Source organism: Aricia agestis, chromosome 21 (genome assembly GCF_905147365.1).
Source record: "Aricia agestis chromosome 21, ilAriAges1.1, whole genome shotgun sequence".
NCBI classification, from domain to species: domain Eukaryota; kingdom Metazoa; phylum Arthropoda; class Insecta; order Lepidoptera; family Lycaenidae; genus Aricia; species Aricia agestis.
This window is the reverse complement of record NC_056426.1, coordinates 3,590,242-3,601,845: the sequence shown is the minus strand read 5'-3', so window position 1 is coordinate 3,601,845 and position 11,604 is coordinate 3,590,242.

Below are 11,604 nucleotides of genomic sequence, written 5' to 3'. Positions count from 1 at the left end.
ATTCTGAGATATGCTAGTCTGTATCTAGATTAAGCTAGGAGCGCTATTCAAGGACCTAATTCTCGAAGAAGTTACTCGGTCTGGATTGAGATTGCAAGCAAAAGGATTTTTTGAATATGCGGTATATTTCCTCGTTTACTACTAGCACATATATTTAACATAAATATATTATATACTTATATAAAATAAATAAAATAATTGGCCAAGTGCGAGTCGAACTCGCGCACGTAGGGTTCCGTACCATTATAGAGCAAAATTGGGCCAAAAATTGTGTTTTTTGCATGGGATTTAATTTTTTATTTCATTTTAATCTATATATATAAAAATCAATTGCTGTTCGTTAGTCTCGCTAAAACTCGAGAACGGCTGAACGGATTTATCTTATCTTGGTCTTGAATTATTCGTGGAGGTCTAGGGAAGGTTTAAAAGGTGAGAAAAATTCGAATAATTGCCGGGAAAATCCTCAAAACAGCATTTTTCTATTTCCCATACAAACGTTTTCTAAATAAAATGGAGAGTCAATTTGTAATTTATTACCGCTGCATAAAGTTCAAATTCGCGTGCGCGTTGGAGGACCTAATATCGCGTTCTGAAACTCAACAAAAGTGAAAGTGAATCGCGAACGCGACAAAATTGCAGTCTCAAAATACATAGTACATAAATAAACACAATTTTAGCTAACTTCAGTTGTTACTCTGTCCGATTATTTTTTTATTTTAGCTAACTTAAGTTGTTACTCTGTCCGATTATTTTTTTAATAAGACTATATAGAAATCGAAAGATAAATCTATATATATAAAAATCAATTGCTGTTCGTTAGTCTCGCTAAAACTCGAGAACGGCTGAACGGATTTATCTTATCTTGGCCAATTTTGATAAAATTTTTTGTGTGTGTTCGTGGAGATTCGAGAATGGTTTAGATTTACAGTTTGGTCTACTGGAAAATGTTTTTTCAATTAATTTCTTATTTATAAGGAGTTGTTGATTTTGGAATGTTTTACATTAGATCCGGCGGACGGCGCTATCATCGCATTCAATATTATTCTATTTCAATTTTAGTTTGTCCTGACAGATGGTGCTACGATTAATTTGAAAAAAATTTTGTTATTCAATTCATGTGCTGATTAAAATATTAAATAAATAACACATAGGCTACAATTTTAACCGACTTTCAAAATGGGGGAGGTGTTATGTTCGTTTTCTTATATTCAACGATTACTCCGCCGTTGGTTAACCGATTTTCAAAATTTTTCTTTTGGTATATAGGGTATCATCCCAATTTGGTATTATATTCAGAAAAGTGATGATCTGATGAAGGATCCATAAGTAATCGAGGGAACTCCTCAAAACTTATAGGGAAACATATGGTGACTTCGGTTTCGTGAGAAGTATTCTAAGCATATGCTACCAACAAGTAAGATTTTGCACCGAGATATACCTGGTATACTGTGGTTCGGAAGGTGCTGAGAGAATTCCTGATTCTTTATAGATACAAGTTTGGGAGTTTCGGCGTTGTTTTAAGAACAGAAAGCATATGCTACTATGCAAATTACATTCTTCATCATCATCATCATCATCATCATCATCATCATCATCATCACTACCATATCATAGTCTTTTAGATCGAGACTCGAGTTTGTCAAGCGATAATTAAAAAAAAATCTATATCTACCTAATATTATAAACCTGAAGAGTATGTTTGCTTGAACGCGTCAATCTCAGAAACTACAGGTCCGATTTAAAAACTTATCTCAGTGTTAGATAGATCATTTATCGAGTAAGACTCATCATTTATCGAGAAGGTTATATAGATATTATTACTCTAAGACTAATACGACAGAAGAAACTCAGGAAAATGTGGGAAAAACGGGGGAAATATTTTTTATGGGAAAATGTACCTACGGATTCTGTAAAATTTCTAATTTACGCGCGGCTTCGCCCGCGTAAATTAGAAATTTTACAGAATCCGTAGGTACATTTTCCCATAAAAAATATTTCCCCCGTTTTTCCCACATTTTCCTGAGTTTCTTCTGTCGTATTAGTCTTAGAGTAATAATATCTATATAACCTTCTCGATAAATGATGAGTCTTACTCGATAAATGATCTATCTAACACTGAGATAAGTTTTTAAATCGGACCTGTAGTTTCTGAGATTGACGCGTTCAAGCAAACATACTCTTCAGGTTTATAATATTAGGTAGATATAGATTTTTTTTTAATTATCGCTTGACAAACTCGAGTCTCGATCTAAAAGACTATGATATGGTAGTGATGATGATGATGATGATGATGATGATGATGATGATGATGAAGAATGTAATTTGCATAGTAGCATATGCTTTCTGTTCTTAAAACAACGCCGAAACTCCCAAACTTGTATCTATAAAGAATCAGGAATTCTCTCAGCACCTTCCGAACCACAGTATACCAGGTATATCTCGGTGCAAAATCTTACTTGTTGGTAGCATATGCTTAGAATACTTCTCACGAAACCGAAGTCACCATATGTTTCCCTATAAGTTTTGAGGAGTTCCCTCGATTACTTATGGATCCTTCATCAGATCATCACTTTTCTGAATATAATACCAAATTGGGATGATACCCTATATACCAAAAGAAAAATTTTGAAAATCGGTTAACCAACGGCGGAGTAATCGTTGAATATAAGAAAACGAACATAACACCTCCCCCATTTTGAAAGTCGGTTAAAATTGTAGCCTATGTGTTATTTATTTAATATTTTAATCAGCACATGAATTGAATAACAAAATTTTTTTCAAATTAATCGTAGCACCATCTGTCAGGACAAACTAAAATTGAAATAGAATAATATTGAATGCGATGATAGCGCCGTCCGCCGGATCTAATGTAAAACATTCCAAAATCAACAACTCCTTATAAATAAGAAATTAATTGAAAAAACATTTTCCAGTAGACCAAACTGTAAATCTAAACCATTCTCGAATCTCCACGAACACACACAAAAAATTTTATCAAAATTGGCCAAGATAAGATAAATCCGTTCAGCCGTTCTCGAGTTTTAGCGAGACTAACGAACAGCAATTGATTTTTATATATATAGATTTATCTTTCGATTTCTATATAGTCTTATTAAAAAAATAATCGGACAGAGTAACAACTTAAGTTAGCTAAAATAAAAAAATAATCGGACAGAGTAACAACTGAAGTTAGCTAAAATTGTGTTTATTTATGTACTATGTATTTTGAGACTGCAATTTTGTCGCGTTCGCGATTCACTTTCACTTTTGTTGAGTTTCAGAACGCGATATTAGGTCCTCCAACGCGCACGCGAATTTGAACTTTATGCAGCGGTAATAAATTACAAATTGACTCTCCATTTTATTTAGAAAACGTTTGTATGGGAAATAGAAAAATGCTGTTTTGAGGATTTTCCCGGCAATTATTCGAATTTTTCTCACCTTTTAAACCTTCCCTAGACCTCCACGAATAATTCAAGACCAAGATAAGATAAATCCGTTCAGCCGTTCTCGAGTTTTAGCGAGACTAACGAACAGCAATTGATTTTTATATATATAGATTAAAGTACACATATAATTAAGGACTTTGAGAAAAAATCAAGTACCTACCTGTTACCTAATGAAGTGCCATTATTGATATAGAGCAGAAAAGGCCAAAAAAATCACGTTTGTTGTATGGGAGCCCTTACATATTTATTGTATTTTTAGTATTTGTCGTTATAGCGGCAACAGATATGCACAGTCTGTGAAAATTTCAGAATTCTAGCTATAGCGGTTCTTGAGTTACAGCCTGGAGACAGACGGACAGACATCGAAGTCTCAGTAATAGGGTCCCGTTTTTACCCTTTGGGTACGGAACCCTAAAAATTATAGTTTTAAAATAATGTGCGAGCTGATGATGATGAACTTTGGTTAGGAACACTGCTGGTTATGTTCATATTCAGTTTAGATATGTGGGGAAGCCATGCTTCGGCATGAATGGGCCGGCTCGACCGGAGAAATACCACGTTCTCACAGAAAACCGGCGTGAAACAGCGCTTGCGCTGTGTTTCGCCGAGTGAGTGAGTTTACCGGAGGCCCAATCCCCTACCCTACTCCCTTCCTTACCCTCCCCTATTCCCTTCCCTTCCCTTTCCATTCCTACCCTCCCCTATTACCCTATTCCCTCTTAAAAGGCCGGCAACGCACCTGCAGCTCTTCAGATGCTGCGAGTGTCCATGGGCGACGGAAGTTGCTTTCCATCAGGTGACCCGTTTGCTCGTTTGCCCCCTTATTTCATTTAAAAAAAAAACGGTCCACTCGTTGGATGACAGACACACACACACACACACACACACACACACACACACACACACACACACACATACGAACGGAAAAAATCACTTTTCTTGTCCAACTCTCCAATCTGCCTTTGAATCAATTACCTGACGTTACCTATAAAATGTGAAGTCATTTTTACACACTCAAAGCAAAGTTAACGGTGATGATTTTGGTGATGGTGATGAAGATGATGATGATGATGTTGGTGATGATGATGATACTTAGTGCTCAGGAACTCCGAGCTAGCGCAATCTAGTCATTAATAGCTAACGACCTGTATTATCGCGTTTCACATCTCTAGTGCATCTAGACTGGATGGTACCTAGATTTCCAAGTACTAAGTCTTGTGATAACTAGCATTCAAAGATTCAAAGACTTTATTAGCATTTACTATAGTGTACTCGGCGAAACATGGCGGTAGCGGTCATTGATTCCCTGTCATAAGCTTGTCATTTTCTATATAAACTGCGGTCAGATGTTCCTTGTCCATTGTCAATCGCGGTTTAATTATAAGTCAATGATCGCTACCGCCATGTTTCGCCGAGTACAGTATAGTTACTTACAGGACTTATGACAGTCTAGATCAGGCATTCTCAAAGTGTGTTCTGCGGACACTTGGGTTTCCGCAAAGGCCTTATATAAAACAATAAAAAAATGTATGTTACGAATGTTCAAAAAAGCTGTACTTATACATATTATACACTCAAAATAATTATTAGAAAAACGCCATCTATTGACGCATAGGAATACTATCAATGCCCTCTGCCCCTACCATACAGGTACTAATAAAAAAGTGTCGAGGTCAAATATAGTTCTGTCTAGCCTCCTTTACGCCGAACGCGCGATAAGGAACTTCGTTCCAATACTTTAAGATGTATATGTGTTGATTGTAGAGAGTTCACTGTGAAAGTAGCAGCGCTGAAAGATGATTTTTTTTTTACTTTTGTATGGGGTAACTCGTGACGCTGGGGCGCTTGTCCATACAAAAGTGAAAAAATGGTCTTTCGGCGACTGCTACTTTCACAGTGAACTCTTTACAAGGAACACATACACACCCTTGTATTATCACTTAGTTTTGTTACACTCTTTATATTTTGCTGTCGTAAAAAGTACCTGGTGTTCTTTCCCGGGACTCAAGTATTAGAGGTTTAAGCATGACACAAAAATAATCGACCAAGTGCGAGACGGACTTCCGCACGAAGGGTTCCGTACCATTATAGAGAAAATTAGGCCAACATTTGTGTTTTTTGTGTGGGAGCCCCTCTTAATTTTTAATTCAATATTAATATTATTATTAAATATTAAGGTACACATAAAACCAAGGATTGCGTGAAAAATTCAAGTACCCTATCTGTTGCTATTATTGATATAGAGCAAAAAAGGCCAAAAAAATCACGTTTGTTGTATGGGAGCCCCCCTTAAATATTAATTTTATTTTGTTGTTAGTATTTGTTGTTACAGCGGCAACAGATATACACAATCTGTGAAAATTTCTTCTCTCTAGCTATTACCGTTCTTGAGTTACAGCCTGGAGACATACAGAATATATTGTATTCATATTATTAATTGTGACGTAGACGTAATGTCTGCGTTACAATTACCTACACGTATTATTGCTGAGTGTTTAACTGTCCGTCCAACGACAACAACAGCAGGAGCCACAGAACACCAGCCGCTGTAGTGCTCGCTACAGAGTTACGCCTGACCGGTGTCCGTTTTGGCACATAAGGCATTTACTCTAGTTAACAAATGCCATTTTCGTCAAAACCTGATCTCATGCACCGAAAATTATGATTTTGGTCTCATTCGATTCGGAATACTATATAGAACATTCTATCAAAATTACAAGAGGGGCTGAAAAAAAATGCAAAAGTTATAAACAATTAAGTAAACATAAAAAGAAGGGTTTGGTTTTTTTTTTAATATTTCGAAAACTATTTAAGATAATCAAAATTTGAAAACAGATCCTTAAAGAGCAGGAAATTTCCTAAAAAAATCCTAGATTTCGAACCTTATCAATAATTCTTATAGCTTTAATTGAGCGACAAAAGTACCGGTAAAAACGCGTGGTTCGGGTTTCGCGTGATTTGCTGCAAAAAAAGAATAATAAAAAATTCTAGATTTCTTGTTTTGAAATAATCAGAGTTTTTATGGGTGACTATTAACAAATTAACAAAAGCATAACAATTAAACAAATTGTGATAATTTACTTTTGTTGACGGATTATTGTTTATTGATATGTCTACTTAGTGCCCAATTTTTTTTATTTCTTAATATTACAATATTTAATCAGTTAAAATATATTTTTAGTTCACGTGGCAGATTGCGGCAAATCACGCGAAAATAAACCTATAAGGATTATTGATAAGGTTCCAAAATCTAGAATTATTTTAGGAAATTTCCTACTCTTTAAGGATCTGTTTTCAAATTTTGATTATCTCAAATAGTTTTCGAAATATTAAAAAAAAACAAACCCTTCTTTTCATGTTTACTTAAATGTTTATAACTTTTGCATTTTTTTTTTCAGCCCCTCTTGTAATTTTGATAGAATGTTGTAGATGGTATTCCGAATCGAATGAGATCAAAATCATAATTTTCGGTGCATGAGATCAGGTTTTGACGAAAATGGCACTTGTTGATCAGAGTAATTGCACTACCTACCATTCCATTTTAAGTTATATTTATTGTTGTTTTGTTAATGTGTCCGGTTTTATTTTATGTTGTATTGTTATGTTTTAATGTTTGTATAAAAATTGTTGATGTTAATTATTGTAAGTAGTGTAATGTCGTATTGGGTCAAATAAACTTTAATTAATTTCTTTATTTATAGACAGACAGACCGACAGACGGACAGACAACGAAGTCTTAGTAATAGGGTCCCGTTTTTACCCTTTGGGTACGGAATCCAAAAAAAAACCGTTTTCTACGTTCTTCACCGAAATACAGACTGACAAACAGACAGAGATCTTAGTTAAATACAGTAACAATTTCATCCATTGAATACGGAACTCTAAAACAAAGAATATTGCACACCATGGTTTAATTATACATCCGGAAAAGCAAAATCAAAGGCTTTATGTGAAAATGGTCGAAAAGGGATGAATGAAAAACGGATGGAAAACTCTTTTCACCTTATACACACGGTAGGTCTGTTAAAACAATGATTTCTAATTTCAAATATTTGCCATACAAAATGAAGATACAGGATGAGTTTATTAGTTGAATTCTGAAAAGTATTTTTTGAAAATTAGGTAAGTACGAAATATTATGGTGCAAAGTTAAAAGAAATTGAGTCTGTTTTCTGTAACTTTTTCATTAAATCGTATAAAATATAATGCGTTAAACGTACGAGCAAATTTAGTTGCAATAAAAACTATCGTAACATGTCACAGGAATCAAGTAGGTACTCAATAAACATTTGTTTAAATCGGTCCAGCGCTCGAATACCTATCTATATATTTAAAACTAGACGACGCTCGCAAAATGCGTTTATCGCGCGGGAACCGTACATTTTTCCCGGATAAAAAGTATCTATATATTAGTACGTGAGCCAAAAACTTTGTATCCCTTTTGACGAAAAATGGGGAAACGTAGGTGAATGAAAATTTGCACAGTTATAGTTTACATGGTGAAGGAGTGTATCGAGCTAATATTATTTTGAAATTATGCTTTTATCATACATTTTTTTAACAAATAAAACATTACACACACTACAACATACACACCAGGAAAAATGAGAGATTTTTGAGTGACAAGCCTATACATACGAATTGTATAATTCGTATGTATAGGCTAAATAATAAAAGAGTATTCTTTTATTTATGGTTGAAGTCTGTTGACAACAAGGTGACAAATTGAAAATGGATAATAGTTTTTTTTTATTGAATTCTAGCTACTATTAGACAATGCTTACACGGCCAGTCTGAGATCAGCTGAGTCCCAGAGACAAGAGTTGAAAAAATTATGATAAAATAAATATTTTTTTACAAAATATAGGTAGTGTTCCTAATGTTGTTAAAACTAAGGTCGAATTTCGACCATTGGGCGATCTCTAGTCTTAATAAATCTTCCTCCGGGACTCTAAGTATCTTCGTACCAAATTTTTTATCAAAATCGGCTCAAAGTAACAGATAGACGGACACGCTTTCACGTTTATTAAGTAAGGATTGGTATGGATAAGGTATTTTATTACGTATTACAGTGTTGGTAATAAGCTACAAAATAAAACATTTTTAGGTTTCCCTTTACTCCAACAAAATACACCCTGTATTACATTACCGTCAAACACAACGAGAACAATTTGAATACATGTTTATATTATGTCCCCGGGATAGAATGTCCCCAGGACATGTCCCCGGGAAATGTCCCCGGGCATACCCGGGATATAATTTCTCCAGAGACGGTTTTCACAGACGTCACGGGAATGGAACATTAATCTCGCATTTGTGACGCGATGAGCTATTTAGACTTTTCCGGTAATACTTGGTTTGCCGTGGCTTTGTTTGTGTGATGTTTATGAACTAACACTAAAACATGGTGTTGTAAGCAATATGTTATGTCAATTGCTATTCTTGTATGTGTCTCTCTACAAGATGTAACAAAACTATGTGATAATATTTTAGGATGCGTATGTGTCCTTTATATAGAGTTTACCGTGAAAGTAGCAGCGCAAGTGAAAGAGCAAATTTTTGTTTGTGATTTGTATGAGCATGCCCCCGCGTCATGAATTTATCCACACAAAGGTGAAAAAAAAAATCTTTCAGCGCTGCTACTTTCACAGCGAACTATGTATTAGACCCAGGGAGGGCGATCAACCCATTACCCAAAAAATCAAACATCGTCTTTCTCTCTTCACACTCACGCCCATCTTTTATATGCCAGGTGAAAAAGGACGACTAATTTGGCGATGAATCCGCGATTCATCTATTTATTCGGCCAAGCGCCCGAACGTCACGAGTTTCCACATACAAAAGTGAAAAAATTTGGTCTTTCAGCGCTGCTACTTTCACAGTGAACTCTCTATAAGGAACACTCACCCTAAAGTATTATCACTTATTTTTGTTACACCTTGTATACATGTACCTATAACGCCTCCGGTGTTTACTGGTATAGAGCGCGGCTCTTGACTCGGAGGTCGTGGGTTCGATTCCCGCGTTGGAAACATGTTATTTCCAAGTTTGGTTAGGACAATGCAGGCTGATCACCTGATTGTCTGACAAGTAAGATGATCCATGCGTCGGATGGGCATGTAAAAAGTCAGTCCTGCGCCTGATCTCTCGCCAGTCGTGTCGGTCGTCCGTTCCACTGGGTTATGAGAGTAAAGGAATAGAGAGTGCTCTTGTGTACTGCGCACACACTTGGTCACTATAAAAATTACTCCTGCGTAACTGGCCTGGTTTCAATGAAACCATTTTTACCTATAATATAGGTAAAAATTCAAAACATCGTAAATATCTACACAAACAAACACAAGTAAAGTTTTTCATCACTTTATTCAAAAGTCACATATTGCGCCTATCCATCATTTTTATCTGCGCCAGCTGTCCCGGAGGAGATGACATTTGGACGGTGTTCAAACGTGGGACGATATAATACGGACCATTTTAGCAGGGGACCGAGCGGAGTTATTAAAAGTAACGCGCTTTTGACATGTCTGGTTAAAAGTAACGAATAGTATTCATACTAATATTATAAAGGCAAAAGTTTGTCAGTCTGTGTGTCTGTTACCTTCACGCCTAAGCCGCTGAACCGATTTTGCTGGAATTTGTGATGTTTTGAGCCCCACGAAAGGACATATAATACTTTTTACCCCGGAAAAAAGTGTACCCGCGCGATAAACGAACTGCGAGCGCCATTCGGTGAATTATATTGATTTTCAAATTGTACCAAGTCACTAAAAACATTAGCACAAGTATATAGTGACGGTAGCCAGTATAATACGTATGAGAATTTCGTTTTCAGTGACAGTAGCCAGTTTAATTAGAACCAGGCCAGCTACGCAGGAGTATTTAACAGTTTCAAAGTACGCAATATCTTTAAATACTCCTTCCTTTACTCTCATAACCCAGTGGGACGGAAGACCGACACGACCGGCGAGAGATCAGGCGCAGGACCAAATTTTTACATACCCATCCGACGCGTGCATCATCTTACTTTACTTATCAGACAATCAGATGATCAGCCTGCATCTGCATTGTCCTAACCAAGCTTGGAACATTGCCCTAATAAAAACAAGACCCATATCGTAAATATTTAGTAATCTGTGCCCATATTATGTAGGTAACTTTAATGGGACAAAAATGCATACTCCATAATAATCCCAATGAAACTGGGACGACCAAACAATAAACGAACTTGAAGCGACCTCAATATTAACATTGAAAATATCAGCGCTCGTTTTGAATACTTATGTAAGTCGAATGATACCAATCATGGACATCAAAAGCTTCGTACCTACTCAAAAGTGTTTATTCTAGAAACTATTGATGATTGTAGGCTTCATTTTTAAGGTACTATAAACAACAGTTCTACTCAAAATGACTTGAGTATATCACGCTTTGTTTCGATTTTCGATTAAAAAAAAATATACCTCGGAAAGATAGTTGGTATCACATCACTAGTGACGCGTGACGATACCGGAAGAAAGGATAAGCATTACTAATTTGTATTTGATGGAAAGGGATATGACTTATGTCAAATGCTTTCGTCATGGATTCAGACCAGTGTAATTTGAGCTCTGAATAAATTGATTCTTGTCAGTAAAAAAATATTTTGTATGAAACGCACGAGATGTACATGGGTCACGGATGTGGTCGATACTAAGACAGATTTCGCTATCATTATCTAAAGTAAGACCTATTATATAAGTCTTACATATTGTCTGAAAGTATTCACCTTGCATTAGGCGTCTAGAGGCTATATGGTCGCTGAGATTTTCTTTATGGTCACAGGGCCTAGACAAGCGGCAAGCGATTATTGTAAACGCCAACGCCAACGCCAACGCCATAAAATGTATGGGATTTGACATTAGTATTCGCTAGCGAAGCAATGACTTATGTCAAATCGCATACATTTTGTTAGCGTTTACGATAATCGCTTGCCACTTATCTACTAGTCTATATTTGTGAAAAATGTTATCCAAATCGGTCGAAGTGTATTTATTTGCTGCAGACAAATAAAGGTTTATATGTATTGGTATTAAATTTGTTTCTTTTCGTGGTAACTGTGCATTTTGGCGAAATGAAAACTATGTGCTGTCGTTTTTAGTACTTACTCATAATAATA